This window comes from Octodon degus, unplaced genomic scaffold (assembly GCF_000260255.1).
Source record: "Octodon degus isolate 3935 unplaced genomic scaffold, OctDeg1.0 scaffold00064, whole genome shotgun sequence".
Taxonomy (NCBI): Eukaryota; Metazoa; Chordata; class Mammalia; order Rodentia; family Octodontidae; genus Octodon; species Octodon degus.
In genome coordinates this window covers 7,667,216-7,684,278 of record NW_004524640.1, presented here as the reverse complement: position 1 = coordinate 7,684,278, position 17,063 = coordinate 7,667,216, and the positions used below count along the sequence as shown (strand labels likewise).

The 17,063-nt window shown below is 37.5% G+C and overlaps 1 protein-coding gene across 18 annotated transcripts in view; it reads left to right on the top strand.

Annotated features, from left to right (window-relative positions):
* The window catches only part of Rbfox2 (RNA binding fox-1 homolog 2), a 305,574-nt gene that overhangs the window by 194,681 nt on the left and 93,830 nt on the right, over nt 1-17,063 (top strand). Inside the window, exon 1 of one of the 18 annotated variants that reach the window (XM_023719035.1) lies at nt 5,866-6,090. The exons of the other annotated variants lie outside the window; for them this stretch is intronic. The gene's annotated coding sequence lies outside the window, so the exon portion shown is untranslated. Of the gene's footprint in view, nt 1-5,865; nt 6,091-17,063 lie in introns of those variants that run through there. 18 annotated transcript variants of the gene reach the window in all.

The following is a 17,063-nucleotide window of genomic DNA, read 5'->3' as shown; positions in this document are numbered from 1 at the left end:
TAAATAAATAAATAAATAAATAAATATTTACCCTTCTCCCACCTTTTTTTCCTGGAGTAGTTTCTCTGTATAACTAAACACTGCCTAAACTAGAAAAAATAAGCAGAGGAGTAAAGTTAGCTCTAATTTGGCTTCACTTACGTTAAAGAGAATGTTGAGGCAAAAGATGTTAACATAGTGGTGTGTTAGATGCTTAGGGAAAAGTTTTTAATATCTGTTAGGTGTAAATTGTTACTTACACTAAGAGTTATTTTGTCTAGGTTTCCTGTGAAAAGCTTTTATAACAAGTTTTTATTGTTCCAGGAAATGCTATACCTTTAATGTTGTTTTCTCTTGAGTGTTTGAGGTAGCCTGGGAAAGTATGAGCACTCCTTGCTCCTGGTTAGGGACTGTCGGGTCTGCTTTTACAGCATTATTGGTGTGTGGGTGGAAGGTAGGGAAGTTGAGTCACTACTGTAAAATAGTGAAGAGTGACAGCATGTAATGTTGTGAAGTGTCTTTTTTAATTAGTGGGTATTATTCTGTCTAGAATCTGAACTATCCTAATAAAGTTGAAAGTCTTTTTCCCACTCTTCCTTGACACTTTACCTTTCCAGAAGATACTGAAATAAATTAATAAGAGTGTGCTCTTAGGAGAATTAATGCTTCTATAATATTTTAACATTATATAATATATTAAATATTCAATATTATATAACATGATATAATTTTTGTACTCATGTATGCATAAATTATAGCTAAAAACAAATCAAGACAATGTTTTTTAAAAATTACAGTGCATTTAAGAACTAGTTTTTTAAGGTTAAAAACTAGAATACTGACAAAACCCCGTGACACACCTATAATCCCAGCTCCTCAGAAACTGAGGATGGAGGGTTTTAAGTTCAGAGCTAGGCTAGGCAGATTATCAAGAGCTCATCTCAAAATGAAAGATAAAGAAGGCTGGGCATGTAGCTTAGTGATAGAGTGTTCCTGAGTTCAGTTCCCAATACTGCCAACAAAACAAAACAGCCAAACAAACCAACCCCTCTGAGATATGATATAAAACGAGATTTCTGCCCTTAGATTGTTAGTCGGAATTTAAGTGTCCCCAAATTTAGGTGCTAAGGCAAAGTGTGCATGTAGGTAAGAGGTACCTAGCCCAAGCATGGGAGCAGGTAGGAAGGGTGTTTTGGATCCCTGAAATAAACCTTGAACAGTGGATTAGCCAAACAGAAGGCCATATTCAAGGAAATATGAACAGAAAAATGGTGATGTTGAGAAATGATAGAAGATGTTGTTCGGCAGAGTGGCATTATGAGATTTACATTTTGAAAGATCATTCTGACAGTCTCCTAGTAATGAAAGCTTAGATAGGAAGAGTGACAGACTAGAGGCAGAGAGAAGTAGGAGCTAGATACAGAATAAAGAGGTCAAGGCTAAGTTTGTGATGGCAGAGATGGAAGAAAGCGAAGATGGAAAGAGAGCAAAAGGACTTGCTTTTGGCTTGGTGTGAGGTTGACTAAGGAGAAGCCTGTAAGATTGAGTTTCAGTCTGAATTCCTGTAGCTTGCTAACTTGGGTGCTTTGGCCAAGATAGTTACTGTCACCATCTAGCTTAGTTGTCTCATCTCTAAATAAAAGCAACATGAAAATATTTCATCATTGTCATGAAAATGAGGCGAGCTAATAATATATGTAGTTGCTGAATCAGAAAGCAGCTCAGAGTAAATTCTCAAGAAATGGTAGCTCTTATGAAGTTTACCCATTCATCTGGAAAACAGACATCATAGAATTGAGTGGTAGAATCTGAACTTCACAGACACAGGGGTTTTTATGTTCCTTGCCCAGCCCTGTTTTTCCCCATTGCTTAGGACAGTGCTTGCAATGTGGATATTTATTATATAAATTCTCTCTCTCTCTCTCTCTCTCTCTCTTTTTTTTTTTTTTTGCGGAACCAGGAATTGAACTCAGGCCCTTGTGCTTGCCCAGGAAGTGCTTATTCTACTGAGCCATCTCCCCAGCCCCCTTATTATATAAATTGATTCAATTTTGAGAATTTAATCTGGTTTGGGACTCTTAAAATTTTTAGGGTTTTTAAAAATGGAGCTGACCATTGTTTGGCAGTTGGATATTATGTTTGGGAGAGATGCACGTTGGAAATACAAATGTGGGGCCATCAGGGTGAATCGGGGGAGGTAACTGAAATGATGGAATGAGTTAGAACAGCTAAAGCAAGCAGGGTCAGTAACATCAACTTTGAAGTTTGATCCCTTTTGAGAATCTAATGAGTACCATAGGTCCTTTTCGTGAAGAAAGTCACGTAAGAAAAATTTCCAACTGGGCATGGCCGCTCACACCTGTTATCCCAGCACTCAGGAGGCTGAGGCAGGAGGATAGTTGAAAGTTTGAGGTCAGTCTGAGCTACAAAAATCAGTTCAAGACAAAGAAAAATTACATTAGAATGCTTATGTGAGTATGTGCATCTGGGGGAAGAACTTACAGTATGCTGTAAAAGAACTTACGGTATACCACAAAAGGAGGTCTGAGAATAACACCCAAGCAATAGCACCATTCACAGGGTGGCAGAGGAAGGAGAATAAGATGGAGAAGAACATGAACAGGAAAAAAGAGAAACTAGGCAAGACTGGTATTATTTGATGCTGAGTTCAGTTTCCCAAAGAAAGGAATGCACAGATAAGTTAAAGAAGATGGAAAATATTCATTGAACTTGACCCTCATTTGGAGGTTTTCAGTAATGTCAGTAAGAGCAATTTCGTTTGAGTAGTATGAAAGAAAGGAAACAGGTTCTAGAGAGTTCATGGAACATTGAGGAAACAAGGAATTGAGATAAGTAGAAGTAACTTTTCCCTTTGCTTATTCAGCAGATATTTCTTGACTATCTACCATACTCTAAGCATACTGTGCTGAAAGCTGGGAGTTGACTCAGGAAGGTGGATGTGGTCTCCGTTAGCTGACAACTGATTGATTACGTGTTTACCTACCCGCATCCCCAGCCAACCCCCACCTGTCTTTCCTTTCAGACCATCCCCCTATGCCCAGACACACACACACACACACACACACACACACACACACACACACACACGGGAAAGAGAAAAGAAGAAGAAGCAATTCAGTAGGGAAGGAAGGAAGGCAGGAAAATGCCCTGAAATGCTAAAATGATTTTTCCTTTGTATTATCTCTGGACACTGCGGTTGTTTTGCTGGGTCAGTCTTGGGGCCTCAAGTTGTTTGCTGGGTCAGATGTAGGTAGTTCAGTTGCTCTTTTTTCTCTTGGGCTGTAAGAAAAAAAATTGTCCTCTGTGCCAGCCTTTTAAAGTCAAGAGTACATTTTCCAGTGCTATGATACTGTTATTGGTTGAGTTTATAAAAATGTGATATTTTACATTTTTTGCTCATATAATCTTTTTCTTGTGGTAGTAAATTTTTAAGGCTATCATTTGTAGTATAAAATATTGGTCGTAAATGTAGAAGTGCAGTGTGAGTAAATCCCTGGGCTCAAGGAAACCTTTGTCCTAGTGGTAAACTTTTGCAAGTGGGAATCTTTCATTTGAGGCTCAGTCTCTTCTCATGATACCTGGAGTCTGCAGTCAAATGGCATGAAGGTAGTTGTGAGCTAAGAGTTGCTGTAGGAAGACTGAGGGAGAGGCTGTCTTCTTGGTGATTGACGCTTTTTGCTAATAGGAAATAAATACTAGTGGGTTCAGAGAATAGTGCATAGTGATTTACAGAATTATTTTATGTATTAGAACTGGAAACACCATTACTCCATAATTTCAATTTATATATTTTTCAAAAGCACATTGCTTTCAGTGTACTGGTTTTTAGTGAAACTCATTGGCCTCTTTCCTGGTTATTCACTTTATCTTAAAAATCTTTTTGACTGCATTTTATCTCCTAGTTGGCTTTTCAATTGCATATTCTGAGAGCACTAAATGTTCTTCCAGAGTATTTCTAAAAGTATTAAATAAGAATAGGCCTAGTGCTGATCTATTCTTTTCTTTGTAATTTTTTCTAATATGTCAAACTGCCATTCTTTCATACATATTTTTATGTTACGAATGATCTGATACCTGTTAAGTGCCAGAATAGACCGTGACATAGATATTCAGGAACTAGCTATGGTCGTGCCAGTTTCAATCAGTTCTGCAGATGGTTCTGTAGTTCTTTTGTTCTTTTTAGAATTGTTAAAATTATTTAGGGGAGAATATTCTCCCCTAATACTGCACTGGTGGCAAAGTGCCAACCAGTAGTATTATGCAGTATATTTTAAAAGTGTGCCAGAGTACTCATAGAGCAAAGCTTTATGTATTTTCATTGTGTTCACTTGTTAATGTATTTTTTTAAATAAAAAAGCTTAATTTTGGAATTAATCTCTCTGAATGTTTGGCATCCTCTGAGAGATATTAGGATAATACATTTAGCAAGAGTCTGGGCATGATGGTGTGCACCTGTAACCCCAGTACTGGGAAGGCTGATGGATCCACAGAACTAAAGTATGTTGTCCTTTAGGACAGAATCCTATCAGAATACTTTAGGAATTAGGGAATCCTCATTTTTGTGGGCAAATGGCAAAAATCATACTCATCATTCATGTAAGTTTGAGTATTTAGTGTACAAAGGAGACTTTTATTTAGAAATTTATGTTTAGAAATTAAAGACTTTCCCAAAATCACTAGGAGTGGACAGAATTTGGATCAAGACTATGGGATTGAACCTCATCTTTGACTTTTTTTCATTATACGGTTGTGATGAGAGCACTTTAAAGAAGAATTATGTTTAATAAATATTCTCCTAAACCTTCTATATTTATACCACTCTATAGAAACGGTTGCTAATTATGATAATGACACAGATGCCAGTGTGTCAAAAATATAAGAAAGGATTTGTTTTGTTTTGTTTTACTAGAAAGTAAAACATGGAAGCCCAGGGAATTTTTTGTTAACCAAAATTTTTAAATTGAATTAAAAGCCTTATGAAGTCCAATTTGTGCACTTTTAATTTTTTAGGTGTCATGGTTATAGATACCTTTTCAAAATCTCCAGTTTTGTTTCGTCTTTTTAAAGACAGTCCATCTGTGTTAGGCAGACTTGCTGCAGCCTCATGATTAGTGGGAAGTGTAGCTGTAAGCTACCTTGATGTCTCTAGAACTCTCAGGGGTTTCACAGGAGAGCAAAAGAAGCACCTAGATGACCTCCTTCCTCTCTTTTCAGCCTTTTATCCTTATTAGGGTTGTTTGGTCTTCCCGGGCAAGTTCTTACATGTTCCTTGAAAACCTTCCTGTCAGTTACCATTGAGTAGCTTGTCATACTGTTTTTTTTCATTGAAATTGTATCTGTAGACTGTGTATCAGTATTTTGTTTTGTTTGTTTTTTGGTGCAGAGAATTAAACTTTGGGACTTATGTATGCTGGCTAAGCACTCCATCACTGAGCTACACCCAGCTTATGAAAAAATTTTTTTTAAATTTTTGTTTCATTATCTGATGGTCATGTCAGTAATCTCTTAAATCTATATTAACTTCAGTAGATTGTGATAAATATTTCCAGTGTAGTATCATTAATGCCACATCACATCCTTAAAATATGCCAGCACATGGCGCCCGTCCTTCCCTCACTTCCCCCCTCCTTCCCTCCTACACACACACAGACACACGCACACGCGTGCGCAAAGCTAAGCGAAGCACACGCCAAACTGCCATTCTCTCTCAGGCTTGCTTCTGGAGTTGGGAGCTGTCAGCCTGCTGGGAGGGGTGGGAGGGAGGAGGAAGAGGAGGGGCTCTACTCTGATTAATTACCTTAGGCATTCAGGGGTGGGGCTTCCTTCAGCCATCTGCCTGAGATATGGGAGGGAGCTGGAGAAAGAAGGAGGGGGAGAGACTGCCAGAGAGGAAAAGAAAGGAAGAAACATTAGAAAGAATAGGAAGGAAAACAGTATAAAAGGAGGTAAATTACTCACCCTTAAAAAGCTAGCTTTGGGGGGGAGGGGGGTGGAAAAGAAAGCCACGGAGGTGTACCCCAGCACAGCTGCTCTGAAGGGTGTATCATCTGCTCCATTTGGTTTATGGAGAAAAAGAAAATGGTAACTCAGGTAAGATTTGTGCGCTTTTGGTGTTTTTTCTCCTTTCTGTGATTCAGGTAAACGTTTGTAGGTAGAGTATAGCAAGCAAAGTTTTCATTATTGTCTTCTTAGAAAAGGCTAGATTTATTGTTAACAGTTGGAAAGTGTTGGTTTGTGCCTTGAGCCCGTCTATGCGTGTGTTGTATATCCATATCCTTTTTTCTTCCCCCTCCCTCAGCTCCATAACAGATTCCTGTTTCCTGTACTGTGCAGCTGTAGCTCAGGAAAGACCCTGTGGGGATTTGTCTACCTCTTTGTCTTGGTTCTGAGAAGAGGGAGGGAGGGAGGGAAAGACTGCAGAGGTAGAAGAGATTCTTGTAGATTGCCAAAAGCGGGAGACGGAGTGACTTCCTTTTGAGAATTGCAGAAGAATCTGTGGTATAGGGAAATCGGATTCCTGCTTCACTTTGCTTTCACAGGATCGGCTTCTGGAATCGCAGTTTTGCTGCCTTCACTCTAAACTGTTTATTAAAAATGTGGATTAGGAGTTTCGTTTTTATGGCTTTGTTAATGGCAAAGAATATTTTTAGTAGGAACCCAGACAAATATCCAGGTGTAACATAAGTAGGCAGAGTTTGCCCTGACGAAAAAGCAAAATCTGAATGTGTAAATGACAGTTACTGGCTCTAAAAGACATTTGAAGGAGAGGGAGGAGGAAATGGAAGATGTAGCTCTCCTCTCATTTCTCTGCCTCTCGATTATACCAGCCAGCATCTGCTCACAGTTTAGCAAGTCATTCCTGACAAATGGAAAGGTGAATGCTCCCTTATAGATACCCCACCCCACCCCACCCCACCCCACCAGCAGCTTTTTTTGTTCTTGCCCTTCTATATAGCTCTGTCCTTTTTTTTTCCTTTATGTATAAGTTGGAAGGGAATGATGAGGCTATGACTTACCTATGAGAAATCATTTACATTTTTAAAAATTCGAACCCTTTAGTCTCAGTTGTAGGATCAGTTTCACTCTAGGTTTTTATGCTCAGTAGGGAAATTTCATCACTGGACAGTGCTTTCCTTTTAAGGAGGTTCAAACCCCCCCCCCTCCCCAGTCACCACTGGAGGGTGAGAATGTGAGCTAGCTAGCAGGAAAGAGGAATGGTTCTAGGAGCTGGAATCTTGTTCTGTTAAATGTTATATAATGCCCTGCAGTGCAATTTGGAAGGAGGGAAACCTATTACGGGGATTACCTATCATAACCCAGAGGACAGGGAAGTTTCAAAGAATATATGCTTCCAAAGTGATTCCCCCCCCCCCCCCCCGTCAGATCTGAGTTTGAAGTTTATCAGGAAGCTCCTGTCTTTGGAAAGTGGAGAGACTTTTGAAATATTTCTCTTCTGGTTTTTCATTTAGATTTGTATAGAAGAGAAAGCCTATTTCTGGATTCTCTTCATTGCTTGAGAGATGGTACTTATTTAACCTTGGATCTCTGTTTATTTCACAGTAACTGTCCTCTTTCTCAGCTGTTACTGAAGACTTTTCTGTGACTAAACTCTTCATTATGTATTTTTTAAGTCAGTGAAAGCATTATCTAAACTTGGAATTTCTTTTGTCATAGTTTTCCATGGACTCTTGGAATATTTCTGTAATTTCTAGAGGATTTGGCAGGTATGTGTGAGCATAAATTAGAATGTACATGCTCATGCACACTTAACACTGTGGTCTTAATCACCAGTACTTAAGGAAATTATAATTTTAGTAATGAAGTGAAATAAATGGCAGCTGGCAAGAGAATTATTTTTTTTGGGGGTAGTTGAGCATTCTGGTAAATATATTTAAATTATTATGTTTTATTGGGATATGCTCAGTACTGAAGGAAAGAAGTACTTATTTTTGCCCATTCTGAATTTATATAACTGGAAAATATAGAATGTGAAATTTTAATATTTCAGCAGTTTGGGGGGTGCATACACTTTGTATCTGAATGTAACGTACATAGTTGTTAGTGATCTAGAACACAAAATCAAGGGAAATAATCATTGGGCCCAGATATACGTGTGTGTGTGTGTCTGTGTGTGTGTGTGTGTGTGTGATTTTTTTTTTTTGAACCAAACATCTAATACCAGCACTTCATAATGATCTGTCTCATAAGCTTTTTCAATATAAACTGTCTGTACTGGTTAGGGATGGGCTATCATAGTTAAATTGTTTATTACCGTATTCAGTGTCTTGACTAGTACACTGTCAGAGAGAAAGGGATATCTGTTTAACCATTTGTCACCTGGGTTCTGCGCATCTTCACATCATGTACTTCTTATCATTTAGTTGGTGGAAAAAGGGCTTTCTGTGGGTGACATTTTAGTCATATACTTTTAGATTTGTGTCACACTTTTCCCAATGTATGCTTTTTAAAAATTATATTTGCTTTTGTTTTATATAGTGTGTTTTAGTTAGGAAATGAGTGTTTTTTACGAAAAAGCCAACTTGCTTTTCTTTAATAATTGGCAGTTTAATAAAATTCTAATACAATAAACACATATGTTCATGTGACATCTTAAAGAATAACTATCTACTCTTCATGTACTGCATGTGTTGTAGGGGCTCTTCACTGAGGTTCCCCTCTTAATTTGATTCACATGTTAAAAAATATTGTGGCATCTCACACCTATGAAAATAATACAGAATCAAAAGAAAAATCATTCAATAATATGTATGAAATTAGAAAAAGTTGTAGATGACTTCACCTCTAGTTAGTAATAAAACATGTGTAGCCAGATTCAAACTCAGTTTATTGTTGAGAGAGAAAGTACACTAGACAGGAAAAGATTTTACAGTATGGATGTGAAAGCAAATTTTTATGCTCTACTATGGTCTAAGACTGCCAGCTTCTATGGAACACAAAGCCCTTCCTTTTTTGGACAGCTCAATGCTTTGCTGGCATTTTCTTCAAGATCTGTTTTCTATCAGAACTAAAAAGAGGGAAGGTGTTAAGAATAAGGGGGGCTGGAAAGGGGGTTGCTGTTCCTTTAAATAGTGCCGTAAGTCCATGTGGCAGCAGGCCGCTGTGGAGTGTATTCTTTTGTAATGAATCACCAGTTCCATTGTCTGCTATCTCCCCTCTTTGTAGTTGGAAGGCTGAATCTTTCACCTGAGCTGCTGCCAGTTTGCTCTTCTGTTTCTGGGTGGTTGGGAGAAGAGAAGAGGGAGGAGGGTATTTTATGCTTTAACTAAGGACAGATAACAGAGCAGGTATGTTTTGCTTTGTTTCATTTTCTCCTGTCCTTCTTGCTTTTGTTTTTGTTTGCTTTTTGGAATTGGAGTTAGGGAAGCTGTTTGGTGAGTTTTGCTAAACATATCCATTTTCTGTGAATTCTGGAAGTCTTCAAATTATTTAGTCTCCATTTTGTGGCCTTGCTCTAAAGTGATTCCATTTGCTTGCCTGCCAGTCTTGCTCCTCATCCCACCCTCCATCTACAGCGCTGAGCCCTCACTGTTTGTTTTGGCACTCTTTCTATGTTCTATGGACTGTGCAGGACTCTGGGGAAGTGGGGGAAAGGAGGGATTGTGGGTTGGAGACCGAATTTATGTTCCTTTACAGTGAACAAAAAAAAAAACAAAAAAGAGCCTGACTCTTCCAAATCATTTGGTTTCTTTCTGAATTCTCACTGCTTCATAGCTTCAATTGTAACCATTTCCTTACCATGGCCAATAGGGCTCTTGGGAAGCTTCACAATGCTAAACACTGCTGAGCTTACCTGAAGATTCCTGGATTCGTCAGTGGAGCTATGACTAAATGGGAGTGACTTGATTCACGAAGTGTTCTTTTTTTTTTTTTTGTCTTAGTCACCCCCCCCCACACACGCTTTTTTTCCTTTGTTCTTTTTCTCTGTTATTTTTCATCATCTTTCTGCTTGGTTTTGTAATTAAGGGTAGTTTAGTGCTTCATACTATAGAAGTTTGTATTACTACAGAATACATTCCTCATCTTTCTCAGTGAGTGACATTCCTGGTTTTGTTCCTCTATGAAAAATGCCAAACTCACATCTCTACAGATTCCCATTTGAGTTTCATTTCTCCTTTGACTTTGGTATATGAAATGCTCAAATTCTAATTTCTTATCCAGTAATGTCTTGCTTTAGGTTGTTTTGTGGACACCTACTTGTGGCATTCAAACAGATCACCACTAGGAACCAATCATACTGGTGATACAGGCCCCTTATAACCACCCAGCTTCCTGTTCCACCCAGTACTCTGGGATCTGATAGGATTGGTGTCCCAAATATTTTCACTCTGCTTTCCCCCCAGCATCCCCAAAGTACTGTCAAATCTTTCTTCTATATTTCTTTGCTCCATGTTGCTTACAAACTCCACCAAGCACAGACAGAATACTCCCTTGAAGGAATTGTTTTGCAGTTGGATTGTAGCACCTTTGTTACTGGACTGCAGTGTCTAGCCTTTTCTAAGCAGTCAAAATGCTGCAGTCTACCATTATATTGTGTTGTTTCCATTTTTGAGAATCTTAAGTGTTCCTCTATTTTATCAAAATGATTAATTGAAGAAACTTTGGAATCAAATAATTCTATAGGGGTTCTTGCCCAAGTTTGTCAGTCTTGTGATTAAACTTTGGAGCTATTTCCCTTCAGAATCAAAAATAAAATCCTGGGTTTTGACTAGGCTTATAAAGCCCTACATGACCTGGAACCTGGCAATATCCAGCATCATACCTTTGTCTATTTCACTTCAGTGGCACTGGATCCTTTGCTGTTCCCTTAACACAGCTCACATCTTTCTGCTTGGGCAGGGCTTTTTATTTTCCTCCGTGTTACTTGTTAAGGGAGACCCTTCTATTAACCTGTCTAATCTAACACTCCCTATCTCCCGCACTCTTATTGTTATTCACTTGTCAGTGATTTCAGTGCTTATCATCACCAGGTGTATGTTTATTTGCTTGTCTGCCTCTTCCCCTCCATACAGCCTTCACTAGAACATAAGCTCTGAGTTCAGGGAACTTATCATTAGTAGTCTGTAGTATTCCTACCTAGTATCTAGAAGAGTGTCTGTCATAATAGCTAATCCATATATGCTTATGTTATATTAATATCTTCCTCTACATTAATTCATTGAATTCTGTCAGTGCCAGGATTTAAACTGGAGCAGTTTGTCTCCATCATTCCCTTACTAACCACCACTAATAATGACTGTCATTTAAATAGCCTTTTGTTTTTATATACCTGCTTTGTACCAGTTTTACCTACCTACCACATTTACATATGTTAGTTATATTCATTTCACATACCACTTGCCAGTCTTTTGCCTTGGGATTCTAGAGGTCAAGCCGCATGTGACTGGATATAAACAGACATAACTCCCAAACCCAAGATCACTTTCATTCCCAAGTCACTATATTAAAGTCATTCATTATACCACCAGCTCCATAGGTACTCATAACTAGTTCCATTGTTAGCCACTAAAAAGTAGTAAGTAGTAGGTATAGCAGCACATGTCTCTAATTCTAGCAAGTAGAGAAGCTGAGGCAGGAAGATTACAGATTTGAGGATAGCAGCTTAATGAGACCTTGTCTCAAAGTAGATTTTAAAATGGGGTGGAGACTGGCAAGAGCACTCAGTGGACTAAACGCCTGCTTTGGCAAGCGCAGGGACCAGGTTTTCATCCCTAGTCCTGTATGCTGTACCAGCCCCACTCCCAGGGCATGCTGAGCCTATGATTGAGTCTGGGTGTGGTGGCGCACACCTGTAATCCCAGTGCTGGGGAGGCTGAAAACAGGAAGATCACTATGAGTCTGAGCTGCGTGCGTAGTGAGACCCTGTACCAAATACATAAATGTTTAAGAAAAGGTGGGGGGTGGATATAGCTTAATGGTAGAACACTTGTTTAGCATTTGTGAGCCCTGGATTCAGTCCCTGGTACCTCACAAAAATAAACAAATGTAGCAAAATTTTCCCTATGATGAACTGAAATCTGTTTTTATTGTTGCCTTCTTCCTCTTCTTACTTCTGTCATCTGGAGTCATTAGAAGGGTTTAATCTCTTATATGTAAAAGCCAGCTATTTGAAGGTATTGCTGATTATTCCCTTTAGTCTGTTATCTTTGCTCATTTTTCCTACTTCCTTGAATTATTCAGAGATTTGAAAATTTGGTTCCCAAAATCTTACTGTCCTAGGTTAATTCCATTAATTTATACGAATAATTTATTATGTATGTTTAATTGCTTTGTGGAAATATCAGCTATGAGCATTAAGAATCATCCTTATTATGTTTTGTTTTCTGATAACATGTTTGACTTTATGGCATATTAATCACGTATTGTCAGCTATTAGTAACTTCAAAAATTAAAGGGTACCATCTTTAGCTCAGTAAGAGCCTGATGTTAGCTAACTGGCAAAAAAAAAAAAAAAAAATTTATTATTGAGATTTCATTTCTAACTTGTTAGAAATGCTGTTTTAAAGATGTCAGTTGACATATTGAAAATCATCAAAAGCTCATTACAGCTTAAATTAAGCCCTGTAAAAACATTCTGATTTGATAATACTTATTAGAAAACAAATACCACAGGAAAAAATTGAGTGGTTTACTTTGGCAAATTATTTTTATCCTACTTCTTGAATTTCTTTTCAAAGTGCTCTCAGTTTCACAATAGTAAAATAACATTGTATATTTAAACACTCAGGAAATAGATACAGTAGATAGTATTAACAAAAGGAAACATAATTTGTGACTTGAAATCATATAATTAGAGATACTAAATTCAGAATTAAGGATCAAATTCTACAACCAAACTCTTATATTTCCTTTTTAAAGGAATACTTATATAGAAAATATAATAATAGACCAGTAAACATTTTATGTAATTCTTTTACAATAACAAGATTACTTGTATGTTTTGAAGATAAAACTAAGGCTAAAGTGAAGGAGACTGACTTTGAGGGACTTTTTTTTTTAATGAGAAACAAATAACAATGAGACTTGTTTCAAAACAGTAGGACAGTTACAATAATTAATGCATTGCATGTTGTTGTCTTTGTAGTAGTTATTCATAGTACAAGATGAGGGACTCTTTTTTTTTTTGGCAGAACCCGGGATTGAACTCAGGCTCTTGCACTTACTAGGCAAGCATTTATTCCATTGGCTCATCTCCCCAGCCCCAAGGGACTCTTAATGTAGTGCAAGAAACATTTTCTGTGGAGGGCCAGAGATCGCTCTTTAGTTTTGTAGGTTAGGCTGTCTCTTTTGCAGCTCTGCTGCTGTAGCACTAAAGAAGCTGCAGTTGGTACACTGTACTGACAAGTGACAGTGGTTATATTCTGGTGAAGCTGTTTTGTGCAGTACTGTGGTCAGATGTAAGAGCGCTTTATCATTGAGCTGCATCCAACCCCTTTTACTTATTTTTTTATTTTGAGACTGAGTCTCCTTCACTTGCCCAGGTTGGCCTCAAACTTATTAACTGCCTGCTTTAGCCTCCTGAGCACCTGCAGTTATAGGTGTTCTGGCTCCAGCAAAACTTTATTATGGACAAAGAAATTTGAGTTTTATGTAATTTTTATGCATCACAGAAATTTCTTTGGATGTTTTCCTCAACTGCTTAAAAATGTAGAAGCATATGGAGCTTCAAGCTTATACAAAAGTAGGTGATGGATGGGCTTTGTCCACAAGCCATAGTTGTCTGACTCCTGAAGGTTACGAGTCTTCACTTTTTTTTTTTTAAGCAGAAGTGAAGTTTTCCCATACAGTTTGATAATAAAGACATAGTTTTGAGCAGCTTTGATACGTTATCTTGAATTCCTATTAAAATGAAACCTCTCATTTGTATTTTTTACTTTCAGAAAATTTGAGGTCTTCTCTTTTACTCCTTACTTCACCTTTCCTGTCTCCACATCTGAAATACTTGCAACCAACATATGCCACATTTTATATCTTTTTACTTTTCATATATCTTTTTTCATATGTTGTTACTTTGAGTCAGCTCCCTCCATCCTTTTTTTTTTCCCTCCTTAAAGATTCTGCTTGGGATTCACTGATTTCAGAAAGCTTGTCATCTCCCAGAGTATTCTTTGTGTTTCATTAATTTTCTGGGTATGTTGTTCTCTTAGCCTATTTTATATGTCTGAAGTTAGAGCATGTTTGTCTGTTTTTCCCAGAAGATGGTTCATTCTTTTAGGATTGGGATTAAGCTACCAGTATTTATTACTATACCTGGTTCAATTTTAGTACCCAACAAATATATCCTGGATTAATTAATGAATTCATTGACTAGATCCTCTTTTAAAATACAAAGTGAAAAAAAGAGGGAGAGAGTAAAATTGCATAACCACTCATTCTACTGGTCATTTAATTCAGTTAATACATAAAATATTACTATGGGAAATGAATGAATTTACTTGGCTGGAACATAGGATATTTGGGGATAAGCAGCTATTTGAGAAATACATAAAATTTAGAGATATCCTTAGAGAAAAATACATGTATCAAGAAAATAGCATGAGAAGAAGGGGCATGAAAGGAAGGTATACCATGAATCTTTAGTGCTTGGCGACCCATGGAAAATATAGAGATGTGGTATCTTGAGTACAGCCATCATCCTCTCTTTTCCTTCCACTTAAGATGGCTGAGAGTTAAGATTCTTTGCTAATGTTAAAAGAAAAGAAAAGAAAAATCAACCCAGGTATGTATCAAACCATAACCATTCCATGTCATTCTGTGTGTTTCTTTTCTTTGTATGTATGTAGTGTCTTACTATGCAGCTCAGACTCGTAGTGATCCTCATGTTTTCAGCCTCCCTAGTGCTGGGATTACATATGTACGCCACCATGCCTGGACTCCATTTTTGGTTTAGTGCGCCTGGGGATGGGGCCAGCATGGCATGTGGTGCCAGGGATCAAACCCTGGGCCCTGCGCTTTCCTAAGCAAGTGCTTAGTCCACTGTGCTCTCTTGCCAGCCCTTATATGTTTCTTTTTGAATAGTTTCTGTTGTGGTGCTATCAGATGTGCTAATCTTTTCTTCTGCATTATCTAATCTGCCATTGATCCAATCAAGTGTGGTTTTTGAAATCTCAGGCATACAGTTTTCATCTCTGGAATTTCATGTGAATTTTTTATTATACCTCTCTTTTTATGCTGTTTTATTTTCACATCTGGACCATATGGAATACAGATGTTTTAGTGTCCTTGTCTGCTAACCTAATGTATGTTTTTAGTTCTGGATCAGTTATGATTGATATATTTTGTCTCAACATCATGAGCTGTAGTTTCCTGCTTGTATGCCTACTCATTTTTCAGTGAATTCCAGACATTGAGTTTTACCTTATTGTATGTGATATAATTTTTAATATTTTATAAATGTGCTTTAACTTTATCATAGCACAGCTTAGCATCCTGTAAGGTTTTATTTTTAAGTTTTGTTAGACAGGACTAGAGCTATGTTTACTGTCTGGTTCTTTGGTCTTTATGGTTGAGGTACTTCCTTTTGTATTCTTAAATGAGGCTCCTTAAAGGGCTGTGTTTTCCTCTGTGGTTGTGAAGAACAGATTATTCCTGGCATCAGGGAGCACATAGCACTGTTCCTTCCCTTCTTTTTCAGGTGACTGTTTCCCCAGTTTCAAGTAGTTGCATACATATACATATACATGTGACAGTACTTCACTGTGCAGGGAAACTTCGTGATGTTTAGTCTTTCAGTGCACTTCTCTCTTCTCCAGTACTTGTGCAGCAGTCTTAGCGTCCTCATAGTCCTCATGCTGTTTATTCCCTTCATAGAGACCACCTGCCTCTGCCCACACACCCGTTTTTGTGCCACACTTCATCCAGAAAGTTGTAAAGATCACCTTCCTGTTCTTGTTTCTGGGATCACTGCCTTGGCCCTTGTTTCATATATTTTATTGTTTTCTAAGTTGTTTGAGGTGACAAGATAAATTTGGCTGTTACTTCACCTTGACTAGAAACAAGAGAAACCATTTATTTTCAAATGAAAATAAAGCAGCATCTCGGTAATATATATTCTCAATTTATAAATGAAAATTAGTTAATACTATAATTTCAAGGCACAATGGGAAAGAATGCATAGGATCACATATTATGCAAGGCATTAGAAGATTATGAGACACAGTTAGAACAAAGAAAACGAGAAGACCAAGAAGCAATATGGAACTCTAGATGTTCAGCTGCCCAAGGCAAATCCAGGGGGCAGTGAGGTGGGAGAAATCAAGAGGCATCCAGTGGTACCTTCTGAAATGCCAGCAGTGGAAGAAACACAGCCGCTGAATGACTCTCTCAAAAAGGAACATATCAGAAGTAATTTCAGATAACTAAAGAGATGATGGCCATAACGAATGATATGCTATCTTGCCAGAAGTTCTCACTCCTATTTGTATTAAAGTATATAATACTGTAAAAACAAAACAAGTATTGGGGATTGGACCCAGTAAATACTGAAGTATATCACCAACCTTTTTTTGTATATATTTTTAAACTTAAAGTTGAGATAGGGTCGTTGGGATAGATATATAGTTGCATTCTCTTAATGAATAGAATGATTTGTTCTAATGGTGTTTGTAAATAGGATCACAAGTCTGCATCCTGTACAGCAATTAACCACTAAGAAAAATATATGCAGTGTATTATTTGTTGAAACTGTACTTTCGATTTGATTTGAAACTGTCTCATTGCTATATGTTTATCAATAAAACTTTGAAAAGAAAAAAAAAGATTATGAGAGTTAATTTGTGAAGTTTGGCAGAGGTGGAAAGGGTGAAAAACTGTCCATGTGTTTTGTGTGTGTGCAGTTTTATGAACTGTGCAATATATTGTCTGAATCTAGAAATTTTTTTTTAATATTGAGTGAAGTTTAGTGGTAGTTTAATTTTAGAGTGTAGGGTTGATGTAATGAAAGATAAAATGATTAATTACAGAAATACATGTATTAAAAACACAGGGAAATATTCTGCATTTTTATACTTCAGTGTGATTTCTGTTGTGAAAAAGCGATTCTTGGC